Here is a 16151-nt window from a genome sequence, read left to right on the forward strand (position 1 = left end):
CACGTTTTATTGAGTGTTGTAATTGGGACATAAAATTATTATTTGGAAAAAAAGACTTAATAATACTTTAATAACGTCCATAATACGCATTAATACTTCAATAAAACCTAATAATGCCCAAGCAATGCCCAGTAATGCCCAAGCAATGCCCAGTAATGTCCAAGCAATGCTCAGTAATGCCCAAGCAATGCCCACTAATGCCCAAGTAATGCCCAAGTAATGCCCACTAATGCCCAATAAACGCCAGTAATTCCCAAACAATGCCCAATAAGTCTAGCAATGCCTCAAATCTGTATACCGCAATCTGTATGCCCTCAGCGGTTTACCCCTCGATTTTTCTATATAAATCGATCCCTCGCAATATTCGACGTAAAAAGTTATAAAAGTAAGATTATTAAAAATTAAATATTGCTTACGAGATATCTTATATTTTAATTTGACATAATTTTACAAAAACTATGAAATATTTCATAAAATATTCATTTGTCAATTATCTCGATACTTTAATGTACAAAATAATGAAAGAAATCAATTAATATAAAAAAACATATAATTATTTTTGAGAAAAACTTCAGATGAACAAATTTATTTTCTTTGCTTCATCCTACATATTCCGAATTGGAATTTTGAAACGTGATTGTCTCGGCTCGATTTTTCGCCATTTGATTTGATTGTTGCTCCACATAAAGACTCGGAATGGAATTATATTTTCGAGATACAAATAGCAAGTTCGAAAACGCGCACAGGGAGAGAGAAACCAAATTAATTGGCGAAATAAAAGTAAAAAAAAAAACTACGGGTTTTGCGCGTCGCGAACCACATCTGAGGTTTATAAGATTATCCGTTATATAGCGCATCGTTGTTATCGCTTTCCGATAACGGCTCGTCGTCGGGTATTATTCAACAATTTAGTCTGTATTTCTCGCGGGGAATGGACGCTGACCATTGGTGCATAGCCGCGTGTCTTTTAAGAAATACGTTGCTGTAAACTAGCATTGTGTATATGTATATATATACATATATATCTCCACTGACCATCGAAATACAGCTTTGGATATTTTGAATAAATTATTTTCGTTATCGCCTCTCGTTCATTTTGCGATGCTTTCCTATATGACCCCTGACATATATTCGTTGTTGCGCGCGCAAACGTTTGACAGACTTCGTTATACGATGATACGATTATTCGGAAAGTTTGAAAATTCCCGATTTCCCAAGAATTTCAGACTTTATCATTCACGAAACTTTATAAAAACCAAGATAAAAACTCTAGGTACACAAGTGGAAAACTTGTCGGTGTCAGATTTTTCACTCGCGTAAACATCTGGCAAACATCATATCGAATGTAAATTGAGAATTTATTAAATACAGAAATTATTTATTCACATAAATTACGTACATTCCTATTGAACAGGTAATATTTAATTAATAAGAATGCGGTTAAATATCAACGAAACCGAAACAAGCTCGCTACTTGACATTTCTCCGGTGAATTTGGCCTATCATTATACGTCTCTCTTATGGATCATATTTTTTTTCGCCAACAATAAGTTGCGGACGATTTTGTTTCGAGATATCGATAGGATTTTTACACGAGCGGATAGATTGCCTTTCCGGGTAATAATTAGCGTCTGGCACGAAGTTTATCGCACCGCTGCGAGGGTAATTTCCCCCGAGGATGCAAACAGCCACGTTAATTTGGTTATACGCGAATACACCAAACACGTGAAATATCTTCGAACCGAAACCAAAGCCGCATCTCACACCCTTAGAAAGGATTTCTGATAACAAGACAAAAAATATTCTTGACACATTTAATCCGGTCACAATCTTATGTAGTATAAAAATGAAACAATTTTAAAACTAAAACAATAATTCTTATTCTTCTCTCTCGAATTAAATAAGATTGTCTTTATAATCTGGAAACAAGAATAATATAAAGAAATCTAAGCTATATATTCTTGCACTTAGAATAATTTGATATTAGCGCCATTTAATAAATAAGAATATATTCTTAATTTGCGACTTCTACGCCGCAACTCGATTTTCGTGTGCGCGACATGTTTCTTCATTTGCCGCTATGCGGTGACACCACTCTTAATTTTTCTCGTACTCAATATTTACCATGAAATGTATATAAAGGACTTGTATTAACATAAGATCTAAATATATTTATAACATAAGATCTGTATATATTTCTCCCTTAGCAGTGATGCGGAAGAGAGGACGCTGCTCACACACAGGTTCTCTGTGTGCATTTGAACCGCATCCTCTTTCTGACATCACTGTTTATCAGTTTAATTTCAAGTTGAATTTAAAATAATTTATTTAATAATCTGGATTCCTTGTTGGGATTCAGAATATTAAACAGATTATTTCAAATTAGGCGGAAAAAACTTTTAGACCAATAATTAAATTTATTTGACTTCAGCAAAATTTATTAAATCCAAAAAAATTTTTTTCTGTGTGTATTAAGAATATCTCTTTAGAAAATCTTCTTAACTTAAGAGTATCCTCTTAGCACCTATTTTAGTGGTATATATTCTAAAGATAAGTAGCATATTCTTAAGTTAAGAATACAATTTTTTCGCAGTAGTTGCGTGAAATCGATATGCGTCTGTCGTCTTTTGTAGATAGTATCAGGATCATTTTATTCTAGATTTAAGAATTTTCTATTTAAGATTAAAATATTCTTTTTTTAATAAAAAATATAATTGGCGCTATATCGATCCTATTTTATGATAGATTGAAGTGTAATAGCATTAAATTTAGAAATTTTTTCTGTGAGTGCACGTGCGCCTCTACGAAGCTGGAATTACTTTCGCCTGTTTCACTTTAACAATAATTAATTTATAAGCTTTCCAGGTAATGATGTTCGAAATTGATCCACTAATAAATCCTGCAAAATTGTACGAAATTTTTCAAACATATAAGATGTACATTTTTGATCGATTTCTCGCAGTAACTTTTGTGCTCTTGATTTTCAAATTCTCATGGTCAAAATGATCTCCCTCAGCAAAATTGTCGAGAGAGCGCATTATTTTTTGCATTATATATATCTTCAAATAACTTGAAGAGTAACTAAGCTTCGAATTAAAATTCTATTAAGGTAAACTTTGCCTGAAATTAAACACAAGCGTAGTTTTATTAATCTTTTAATTTTAGTTTAGTTTGCTTTGAGAACTTCCTTTCAACTTTTTCGCTTGTAACTCGCGCAAATTATCGATTCCTCGGTATTTTCACTAGGAAAAATCAACTCCAAATTGATTAAAGAATCTATTATTAAAAGGACATTAGATGATTTTGTTCATCCTTGATATTTCCATAGACTTTCTTCTTTGATTTATTTTTTCCTATTTTTCTATAATACTTGAATCATTTATTCGTGAAATTGATTAATTCGCGATAGATAATTTGATCATGCGCACTAATCATTATAATACAATAATTATTACGATATTTTACATAACATTTTCGACACATACGACATATTCCAGAAATCGTTCAGAGAGAAATAAGAAAATCAGATTTATCAGATGAAACTGCGATTCATTTTCCACTCGTATTTACAAAATTATTATCTATGTTATCAACGTAGAGCGGCATTTTACGACATTTTTATCAATAAAATACAAGTGAATAGATAGAATAAATTAAAATTAAAAAAAGATAGCTATTTGGAAAATATAATATTCAAAATTTCTGTGTATTTTAGTTTATAATACGCTATATAACATATAATAAACATAATGTAATGGCAACGAATGAATTGTTACATAATAGTTATATATGTATGCGATCTTTACACGAGGTATAGTGAACTATTGCTTACAATGAATCATCGCGACCTTTCATCATTCGTGCCGTAAGACTCGAGCGAGCAGCAAATCTAATGAGACGCTCCGTACATCATCGTATTATCTGAAACACCTTCGCGAGAAGTAAGTTTTTCAATAATTATTTTTATTATTAATATTTTAGCATAATTATAGAGACAAGATATTTTCGTAATCAAATATTAAGCATTAATCGCAAAATTTGACATAAAAAAATTACTTGATTTTTTTTATTTTTCCAATCGTAGAAAAATATTTTCAATTTTTCCGTTTTTCCGAGTACGTAACGATTTGATAGTCAGAAAAGTTTTAAAAATCACTGTTCATCAGTGACGTTTCATCTTTGATTTTCCGATTTTTCATTCATCAGCAATGACGTGGACAAGCGAATCGTTGTCAATCCTTTAACGATGGAATTTTAAAAATGTATACTTGCTTGCGTAATTAAAATCAAGCGATGACGAGTATGTTCGTCAAACACAGTGTATGAATACAGCTGTAAATTTGAATTAATTATAACAAAATGGCAAATACTACGAGTTAGATTATTTAAAAAATCAATAATTTTATTTAATATAATTTTATTTAATATAATTATATTTAATATATTCATTAATATAAGAAATGCTATTTTACAGTTTTAAAAATTTAAATAAAACAGAAAAAATTCATACATGTAAGGACAAAAAACAGAAAGAGAAATAAATTTATTCTGTTCTTAAAATATGATATTTTTGAAAACAGGGTGCAACACATAGTGGTATTTCACATGGCACCAATATCTTGTTTCGAAATTCGTCTTTGAAACAATTGAGTCATCTTTGCGTAGGAGTAGTTTTTGATAAAGTACTGAGTATAAAATCTGGAAAATGTTTTCCGATAAGACGTGTAGGCTTGGGAAATGTAACTGGCCGACCAACTGTCGAAATATTTATCGAATTTTCATATTGAATTGCATATCGCTCTATAGTTTTTTGAATACATTGGAGCAAGAAATTCCTCCTATTTAATGTTCCATTGTTTTTTTACGTAACAAATAGGAATTCAGGCAAATCATGTAATGTCTAGAAGATGAAGAAATATCTTCTTAATAATATTTTTTTAGCCTCTTTCTTGCTATTGAATATGTTACAATTATCCCATCACTATTATCGACTCCATCCATGTTCTTATCATAGTCAAGGACCACTTCACGTTTTGTTTTTTCAACACCTCGTTTCTCTATTTCCACCATATTATCGTCATATATTGTACTAAACACCAATACATCTTTTTTATCTTGTCACTTCAATAACATCACATTGTTTTTATATCGTGCAATATGTTCCCCTTTCTTTAGAGAGGCTTTTATTCTTACATCTGAAGGAATACCACGCCTATTTTTCCGCATTGTACCAATAACATCTGTTTTACAAGTTCTATATTAGTGTACCAATTATCTAAATTTAATCGGAATAAGCGGTTTAAAATATGACGACACAATTGAAGGACAAATTGCGGGTTGAAGACTTGCATTCTGGATAATGTGAACCGTAATCTATACTTTTTCCAGTTTATACGCAATTGGATATGTAGCCAGTTTTATTTTCGCATAATACAAAGAATTTCATCCCGAAACGACTTCTTTTTGAAGGTATATATTGTTTCCAAGACAAACGCCCTTTCTAAAGTAGCAACGATTCATCGATGCAAATACTTCTTTCAGAATATATAAAGTTTTACATATGTACTGGACATTTTGCAAAACAGTGTGAATTTTGTCAATTTTGTTTTTCGAAGAGTTGAAAAAAATTACTCGGTTTCGTTTTTTTCCATTATTTTATAAAAACAATTTTTCACATAAAAATCTTTTATTTACGTCAAATTCATATGTATATTTCTATAAAATATAAAAAGATCTGTTTTTTGTAATTGCAACAATATTCTATTTATTATTTTACAATTCTGGACTTTTATGCAACAGGCTTTTTAAATTTTAGATGTACTATTTTACAAAATTTATTTTTTATTTCTATTTTCTTTTTTATTTATTATTTTTCAATAACTTGCCTAACGTTATGTAAACGTTAGCGTCATAAGCTTCCTTCGTAAATATTCTAGTCTTTCAGCAACATACAGCTTCAATTTTTTTTAAATTGACAAGTCGTCGGACTCGTTACCTTCGTCGGTTTCTTTTCGCAAATATCGGAGATGTGATAAAGGATCTTCTCATTCTTACTACGCTCTTCCAATAAATGCATGGGATTGTATTCATGATTTCCAGATTCGGGGTGAATATCGCTCGACAATCTCGAAGCGAATGTTCACATCGTCTCTGTCCGACGCTTATCATCGTCCTAATACTGGTGATTACTATCTCGACGTCCTCCAGATTATCGAAGCAATTCGGCACGATCTTGGACTTAACGTTAATATCGCTAGCCAGTAATATTATGCGATCGCGGTTGTCGTATTTCCTCCATGCTTCTGACGGCACTCGAGTATTCAGATTCATCAGAGACGGTTTAATCAGATTTCCTTGAAACCGTTGACGAACAGCAGTCCGATGTCCGGTAGACCGGTTACGTTTTCCCGGATGCTTACTGTTAGAGTTTCGTCGAAATTGAGAGCTTCCAAGGCGTCTAGCAGCATCCACGATCTCGCTCCGTTACATACGGATAGGTGGAATTGAAACGTTCAAATGCTTGAAAAGTCATCGACGTGGACATGGGTCCCTCGGTTGTGACAGATGGTATCTTATCATCGCCTCGGGATATCCATCCCTTCTACTTTTTCCAGCTTCTTGAAATAAGACAAGATGGCAATAACGAAAGGTATGATTTTTTTATGGTAAATCGAAATTCTTTAGGAAAAAAAATTATCATGATACATGTACTTAAATAAATATTAATTAATAAATGAATTAACAATTTCAAAAGCATAAACATAATTAGTTTTATAATTAAAGTCGCACACTTCTTGTGCGAAGCAATTTATCTAGCTTTGAGAAAATGGAAAAAATTGTAGGTTTGTTAAAAAGATGTGTGAGAGAATTTTTGTTTTTATTAGATGATTTTACGATTAAAAATTCATTAATTATGTAAGTTTCATCATTCGTTTCTGCATAATGTAAAATAGAAAACACATGACAGAAATTACATATTTTTTAATGAAATTTTATAAAAAATTTTGAATGTAGGAAAAATTATAAAAATTAAAAATGTTAATTTTAGTAAAATTATAAGTTACAAATAAAAATTACAAATATAAAAATGGGCAAAAGTGAATATCAAAATTCGAAAAAGTACGATTAAAAAAAGTTTACTCTTTGCTACGAGTCGAAACGTCGTCATTAGCCAAAGATGGTTCGTTTAAGGAATTATCTAGTGGTTCCGGGACATCTTGTATACACGATTTTATAGCGTAGTTTTAAGCTCCAACCGTTTTATGTGGATACTTTTAGTTCTACTCGTAGCCCGCGTCATGCAAACAGCTTTTAGGAAGGTAACGCATCACGCGTAGCTCATCGTATCGCCGCGATATCCTACGCTTTTGTAACGCGAAACTTTTTTAAATAAGGTGTAAATCTCACGCTTTGTACGGTATCCATAATATACAAAACGGATGAAACGACAACACACGAGCGGTACATTTTCTTTCAATTATTTGATATTTTTATAGAAATTTGTCCGTCAAATATATTCTTTGTTGGGAAATTTTCGCTAAGAAAAATCGATTTTTTTAAATCGATGATATATATACCTATAAGCATAAATATATATTTTAATATATATTTAATATATATTTTAATATTAAAAATATATTCAATATATATGGCACACAAAATATATTATTATTAGCATGTATCATTCATCTTCATCAAAGTTAATGAAAGTACCTTTAATGAAAAATGATGGACATATTAAAAATATTCTAGTCTAATTAAAAAATTGAAATGATTAAAACTTAATGTCGACAATTGAGAAAAGAGCATTCTCAGCAAAAGATAATTAATAAAATAATTGTTTGATTGTAATTAATATCAAAATTACAATTATTAAAAGAAAGTCGATGTATCGAAAATGAAGAACTCGCAACGAAAAATGAATATATCTCGACATTTTCCGCCGTGGAAAGAAATGACCTCAAATTGGTCAAAGAATCCGTGAGATGAAAAGTGGCTCGCTACGGTCCAGGGTACCGTGTATAAAGGAGAGTTATTAACTCTCAGGGAGAGAAGAGCAAAGACAGAGAGAGAGGGAGAGAGAAAGAGATAGATAGCGAGTGGCTATATTCGCTTTGCTATGCATTTCGCTCTCGTAGAGAATTTAATAAGCCGCCTGCTTCCTGTTTCCATTGCATCCGCGACGGAATGCATTCGATCCTCAAAACAGCACTTTCTGGCAAGTTATAAGCCGTGGCGCATAAACGATCTACAATATTATCTACGCTCATAAAGGAAAGATATTATAACGACTACAAGATGTTGATATTTCGCGAGCACATAATAAATTTTATATATTAGTATAGTATAACACAATTATTTTTTAAAATAATTATAATTTAATATCGATTGTATTAAAAGAGATCGATTTGCGCATATATTCAACAAACGGATTAGTAAAAAAATACCATTTTCTTTCCAACCTCATAAATTCTGCCTATTTTAGGCATCCTTTTACGTAGCTTTTATAAAATTTATGTTTGCTTTCATATTCATTACATCGTAATGGTCCCGTTTCAAAGGGTTGAAAGGGTATCGTTTCTAGCAAACGCGTTTATACTCCGAAACACACGGCGTATATTAATTGCCTGTTAAAAAATGACTATCATGCAAGACAAATGTTCCTTTAACGTGTATCTCTGTGGCTGTGTTACTCTATGAAACTACGTTCGCAATATTTTATATCATTGAATTTCATAGAATAATAATCAAAAAATGTAAAATGATGTAACATGTAAAAAAGGACCTCACACACATGAAAGTAATACGAAAAAACACTCTTGTCCCTCTCCTTTTCTCTCTTTCTCTCTCTCTCTCACGCTCTCTAATTTATCTTGTTTATCACAAACATATTTATTTTCATAGCGCATTATTCGCTATACTAATTATTTCGACATTGTTTGCAATCGGAGAATACCATGTTGTGCAATGTGTTTCAATTAATTGTAGCAGGGTTTGATCGGGTTTGATCAAACAGATCCGGTTGTTTGCGATCGAAACGCAATAACGCACCCACGAAATCGTATTTCAAAACGCGATAATCTTTCCGCGTAAGATCCGATATCCATTTACGGATTGTTGGCATAAATAAAATTATTCATCACGGTGATGTTTCGAAATTTATATTTGCTGAATTATATGTCATGGAAAATATTTGCAGATATTAGGTGAGCAAAAAAGTTCTGAGCTTTAGATTTCATACAACCAAAACAACAATTTAAATTTTATTTATCTTCCCGCCCTTTTGCGGTTTTAAAGCGTTGATATTTGGCTTTTTAAAATGTCGTGCAGTTTGGCGTTTGATACACATAACCTCAAAAATCAGTAATGTTTACGATGGCAATAACAAAAGAGCATATTCGATTTTCCATCCACTTCGCGTTTCATCTGAAAGAAAATGCTGCTGAAGCCACTGAAACAATCACGGCAGACCGCTATCAACAACAATTGACCAGTTTGAGCGATGCATTAGAGAAAAAGAGGCCATTTACTGGCCATGGAAGTCATCAAGTAATCCTACTTCATGACAATGCCCGACCACATGTTGCGAAAGCGACTCAGGACTATATCTTTGCGTCAGGCTGGGAACTTCTCCCGCACGCGGCGTATAGCCCAGACATGGCGCCTTCCGATTACTATCTATTTCGGTCGCTGCAGCATCACTTGGCTGATACACATTTCGTGAGACATGAAGAGATACGAAAATGCATTGATGACTTTATCGCTTCGAAGCCGGTGAGCTTTTATCACCAAGGAATTCGCAAGCTACCCGAAAGATGGCAAAAGGTCATCGATGCAAACGGGGAATATTTCGCTGATTAATATTTTGTTGTTTGTTTTTTAATAAAGATTGAATTTTGCAAAAAAGAGCTCAGAACTTTTTTGCTCACCTAATATATTTGAAAATAATTTCGGAAAGAGTCGAGACTCAATATTTTATCGATTCTAAAAACTCTACGTGACATCTAGTTTATTGCGACCCCATTCATCTTGAATATGTAAGAAATGTACGAAGAGTGTATTGAATAAAATGAAAAAAATTGTAATAAAATAATTTCATAAAATAAAATGCGAGGGACAAACCGCTGAGGGCATTGCGGTGTACAGATTTGAGGCATTGGTAGACTTATTGGGCATTGTTTGGGAATTACTAGCGTTTCTTGGGCATTAATGGGCATTGCTTGGGCATTACTGAGCATTGCTTGGACATTACTGGGCATTGCTTGGGCATTACTGGGCATTACCTGGGCATTATTAGGTTTTATTGAAGTATTAATGCGTATTATGGACGTTATTAAAGTAATATTAAGTCTTTTTTTCCAAATAATAATTTTATGTCACAATTACAACACTCAATAAAACGTGTTTTAAATTTTAGGTAAATTGTATTAATATCTTATGATGTTATCCGTTGAGTATTCCGGTCAGTAAACGCCGGTTCAGCGCTGCTATCACTACTATTGTTCTCGTTTTGTTACGTCATCATCGAAATTTGGATATAAGGGTGTCCCATTTTAAATAATACGCTCAAATATCTCCGAAACGGTGCGTTAAATAAAAAAATGTTTCAAACAAAAGTTGTATGGCTTGAAGGGGGCCATCAAATGGTGTCATTAATTTGACCTTAAATAGTTACTTGAAGGTCACGTGAAGGTCACCCTCAATTTTTTAAATGGAACCGCCTATTTTTTATTGCATATTCTTGTAGCTTATCTCGAGGGCTTTCCAAAACACTATAATAAAATATTTTTCCCTCAAGTACTTTTTGAGTTATAAGGCTTGATTGAAATCATTTCTTAATTTTACATAAACCGTAAAATATCTTGTAAAATATTCATTTTTCGATTATCTTACCTTAATACTTTTATGTACAAAATAATGAGAGAAATCAATTGGTGTAAAGAAAACACATAGTCGTTTCGAAGAAAAAATATGTAATTTGCAATTAACAATTACATATTTTTTCTTAAAAATAGCTATGTGTTTTCTTTACACCAATTGATTCCTCTCATTATTTTGTACGTAAAAATATTAAGGTAAGATAATCGAAAAATGAATATTTTACAAGATATTTTACGGTTTATGTAAAATTGAGAAATGATTTCAATCAAGCCTTATAACTCAAAAAGTACTTGAGGGAAAAATATTTTATTATAGTGTTTTGGAAAATCCTCGAGATAAGCTACAAGAATATGCAATAAAAAATAGGCAGTTCTATTTAAAAAATTGAGGGTGACTTTCACGTGACCTTCAAGTAACTATTTAAGGTCAAATTAATGACACCATCTGATGGTATCCCCCTTCAAGCCATACAACTTTGGTTTGAAATATTTTTTTATTTAACGCACTGTTTCGAAGATATTTGAGCGTATTATTTAAAATGGGATACCCTGTATATTAGATGATTTAAATAAAGTGTATTTATGTAAATCTATTAAGGTAAATATTAACTTATACAGTTTTACTATGACTGTGTTCAGTAGAAAAAGCAACTTATTTGCAACTGTTGTAAGATTCTTCAATACGATTAATTCTTGTCGAAATTCTTGGCCGTTCTTGCCCTTAGTTCTTATCGATCTAAATGTAATAAATCAGTCATATAAAAAATTTTATAACAGTTGCAAAGCTACTTTTTCTGCTGAACGCAGCCTATTAGTCTTGCTTGGGCATTGGTGGGCATTACTAGGCATTAGTAAAAAATTTAGCAGTAATGCCCAGGAATTGGGCATTAGTAGGCATTAGTGTACATAATTTTGATCAGCGGTTTCCCCCTCGATAAAATGCAATAAAGTAATTTAAAATTGCAAATGTCAAATAAAATAAAATGAAATAAAATTTGATATATCTTGGATAAGATTAAAGATTGTATTCACCATCTTTATGACGCATCTAAAATGCAAATTTACAAAATTACTTGTTCAAATATTCGTTCAATGTCAAATACTCGTTGTACCTTTGTATCGTCTTATGTTCATCGATTTATCGCGAGGAATTTCGTGCGCGTCCTTTCAGTATATATTGATTATGCGGTTAAGAGTAATTAGCGTTAATTGAACGGAGAGAGGAGGGAGATGCGAGGGATTATCCCAGTTATCGATTCTGAACGAACGATCGTTTAACAGCCAATTAAATCTTTCACTAGGTTCTGCCAACGGGATCGCTGTTGTTTGCCATTGTCTCGCGATTATCAACTATTCCACAACCCTAGCCAGTAGCCAAATTGGGCGAAGTCGGGTGAGTGTGACTAAAAAGTTATTATAAACAAATTATAAGCGAACATGTGATATCAGTATAAGCAATATATTCTTTACCTTCTTGATCTCAATAATTCTTTTTTCTCGAGGTAAAAAATATATTTCTTTCTTTTTTTATTCTTTGGCTTATTTTTATTGATTATATTTTTTGGAGAATTAAAATTAAAAGAAAAATTCAGAGAATTTAAGATTAAAATTAAAATTTAAAAATTCTCTGTGTTTTGTGATTATTTTTTAAAATCATTATATATAAATTCGTCCTTATAATCAATAATTAAAAAAGATAACTTTACGATTCGACTAGATATATCCCGAAATGATAAAATTATATTATTATGTTATGAAGGATAATGTTTGTATTTCCTTCCAGACAGCTGAGAAAAGTGCGATAAAATATTTGACGCGTGGAATAAAGTTCCTACTTGAAAAATCAAACTCTTACTTTTTGAATTAAAACATTTTAAAAATGCAAATTTTCTTTGTTATCGATACTTATTTTTCTCAAAAGAATATATTTTTTCTTTTTTTGTTCTTTGACTTATTTTTATTAAATTTTTTTTGCAGAATATTTAAAATTAAAATAAGAATTTTCTTTCTCTCTCTCTCTTGATTACTAATTCATAATTAGAAAAAGAAATAACTTTATTATCCAACTATAGATATATCTTAAAGTAATGTTACTTTATAAAGGTTAACATTTCTTTTTAGGAAATTATAAAAGTAAAATATTTGACGCGTGGGAGATGAAATTCTTATTTGAACAATCAAACATCAATTATTTAAAAAATGTACATTTTCTTTTTTGTGGAGACGAATGTATACACCGGGTTTTCTACTCGCGCTAATCGCATTTAGTCACCGAGGAATCTTTTGAACCCGTCAAGGAAGAAAATCCTCGCTGCGCCGAACATATTTTCATCAAAGCGCTCGTTTCCGATGAAATCCCCGCGTTTTCTTCACCGCGCGAGTTTTATCTGGCATACAAAAGCATCTTCTTCTCTTATCTCTCCGTATGTTCTCCATTCCATCGAATACCTATCTCCTTTTGTCGTTGCTCGCGCTCGATTCCACCTTCCCGTTCCTCTTTTATTCCTCTTTTGCTTCCTTTATCGTCACGATATAAATCGATTCCATTTCACGATTGGAACGCATAAGGTGTACGAAGACGCGAATTTCGCGAGGCTGTAACGATTCGCGCACGCGTGTCAAGCAATCATGAGGTAAAAGCTTCAAATGTCCAATATACCCCATGCACCTGTTGAGCTCATTAACAGAGCGAATTTCCATCTACTCGTCAACCGTGTTTTTCCGCCGTAAATCTTCACCGGGGCTCGAATACCACGGCGAAAAACGGAAATTACAGTCCTCGAAATTGCGACGAGCAACGACAACTTTCGCCTCTCGACAATATTCGTCGAGGGAAAGATTGACTTGGGATTAAAAATGGGGTGCGAAGAATTGAAAAGTAATCTAGAGACAATAAACAAATAAATAGCAATTAACGAAATTCGAAGAAAAAAGCGTGATTCCGTTAAAGCGGAAAAATACCTCGTTACAAACTCGATGTAGCTTTTTGCGATCTAATTAACACGCGACGCGTGAAAACTCCATATGAGAGCGCTCGTTTCGAGTAAAATATTGCGTTGCACCGCGCGAGAACCGCGTGAACACGTTGAAATATGCAACGCGCATCGACGCGTGAGACGAGTATTCGCGTTTTGATCAACCAGAAATTAGAATTTTAATTTCCGTGACGCGCATCGCCGATATATCCGCGGTGTCACACATCGATCGTGCTTCCCTTGTACTATGGATTTCTCGAAAGAGAGAGGAAACTAGAGAGATGAGTATTGTCTGCAAGAGAGAAGCAGTTATATATTTATTAAATAATAAACTTTTGAATTATTTTTAAATAAACTTTTCATACAAAATTTTCGCAAAATATTAGTAGCATTCTTGTGTGCGATATTGAGAAAAAAGTTACTGAGACAAAGTCTATTTCGAAAATTGACACACAAGATTAAAATACTGCCTCGATGATCCCTCGACACTGCGCGTCATATATTTATCGAGAGCATCGAGAGCGGGTCAAATTATGAGCGTGGGATGGAATTATTTTGAAGGCGCTAGATCGATGCGACCCGGGTGGAAAAAACCGATGTTGAAATCGAGCCAACGTTTCTACTGACTCGTGCAAATCAACGATTGAATTATTCATCGCCGGCGGTGCTTTGCCCTCCTCAAAATGTCATTCGTACCCTTGTTTTAGTTTCCGTTCGAACACATCGCAGATCTATAAGTCGATAATCCCATCCACCGATCAGTTTATGATACATAGAATATGATATACCCATCGATGTGACATGCTCGTTTTATACAGGATTCACGAGGCATATGTGCAGAAAAAAATTCGATATCTTCGATATAGTTTAGTTTTCTAGTTTTTATCGAGATATTAATCCACGTGACTTGGTGAAATAATCGATTGAAATAAAATGACACTAATTTAAAAAAAGAAAATATCAGAACGCTAAAACACAATTCAATCGAGTACTGCTGGTTTATTAAACATCCGAATCGATGTTCGTGCTCTTGCCCGAGCGTCGAACTAAACAATAAATTCACAACAAACTGTCGTTACGTTTTGCGAGAGATAAACAAGTCAGCATATTGTACACCAGAGAAATCACGAAAGAAAATAAAGCGGTAACGTTAGAGCTTGAGTCAACGACGGAAATCCCTATTTATAGCGAACATTCTGCACACACGTCCGCCGGATATCCCTCGCAAGAGTCTCGCGACGGGACGTGTCATAAAACACGCGGTTGATCCCCGCGATATAGATGCCAAATCGATAGTTGTCTATCCTATTGCAACGTATGGCAACAACAAACGGCTCTTTCACGAGATCATCGCGAATCTTAATTTTTTTCTCCTTATTTAGTTCAGAAGCGTCTCTCAGTGAGAAGCAAAACTCGGTTGAATCATTTTGTGGTACATTAAAAGGAAGGAAAATTTAAAAATTAGAATTAATAGATTAAAAAATCAAAGCTACAAATTTAAAAATTAAAAAGTTTGAAATGATTAGTATTTTGCATTTATTTGTCCAATTATTAATTTTCATTCCTTTCAAGAAAATGTACTAAATGTTCAAGAATATGTATTAAAGGCGTGTTTTCATTAAAAGACAATTTTCTAAAAAGACAATTACATATAATTACATGGATATAGTTGGATGCCAAACAGAAAATCTCGGACGATTTGGTGAATTAAATAATCAATTGTCGTATTTTTCGATTTTCGATTTTTCTTTGCCTGTCCTCTTTCGCGACATAAAAAGCAATGCTAAATTGGAACACGCTCGATAGCTCGGCATAATTAAAATACAACTAAAGCCGATTTCCGTTACAGCATTCAATATATGTATACTCTCATCGCTTTCTCTCTTCCGAACTTGTTTGAAAAGAAAATTGACCGAGTCGAAAGTGATTCTCGCTAGAGACGAGCAAGTGTAACGTGGCAGTCATTGCGTTTAATTCATTTTCGATTACATGCAAATGCGCATGAAAGATAGAGCGATTAAGATATCTCAATGTATTTTCGTATCTTCTCGAGTCTCCTTAAAACGAGTCCCATTAAACGAGAAAAAAGCATTGAGGTTGTTACAGCTATTCTGTCGCTTAATGATCAGAAATTAATCTTCAAAATCAATTTTTCCTCGGTGAAAGTCCAGTTGGATGCCACATAACTGCTAGATTATAAAAGCATGATTTAAAAAACGGTCTGGCTTTCAATTAATTTGAAACAAAATTATAATGTTGGTTAGTAAAGTTGTTTTTACAAGAAATCGAATTCTTC

At 32.8% G+C, this 16151-nt stretch overlaps 1 protein-coding gene across 5 annotated transcripts in view; it reads left to right on the top strand.

The window, feature by feature from the left end:
• Positions 1–16151, top strand: part of Tpst (tyrosylprotein sulfotransferase) — a 375255-nt gene that overhangs the window by 71070 nt on the left and 288034 nt on the right. For 4 of the 5 annotated variants that reach the window (XM_083078154.1, XM_083078149.1, XM_083078164.1 and 1 more), the window contains one exon: positions 12182–12273. The gene's annotated coding sequence lies outside the window, so the exon portion shown is untranslated. Of the gene's footprint in view, positions 1–3923; positions 3942–12181; positions 12274–16151 lie in introns of those variants that run through there. The other variant, XM_083078156.1, reaches the window with a different exon arrangement.

Source organism: Camponotus vicinus, unplaced genomic scaffold (genome assembly GCF_025532165.1).
Source record: "Camponotus vicinus isolate PSW18456_S1 unplaced genomic scaffold, iyCamVici1.0 SCAF_1, whole genome shotgun sequence".
Classification (NCBI taxonomy): domain Eukaryota; kingdom Metazoa; phylum Arthropoda; class Insecta; order Hymenoptera; family Formicidae; genus Camponotus; species Camponotus vicinus.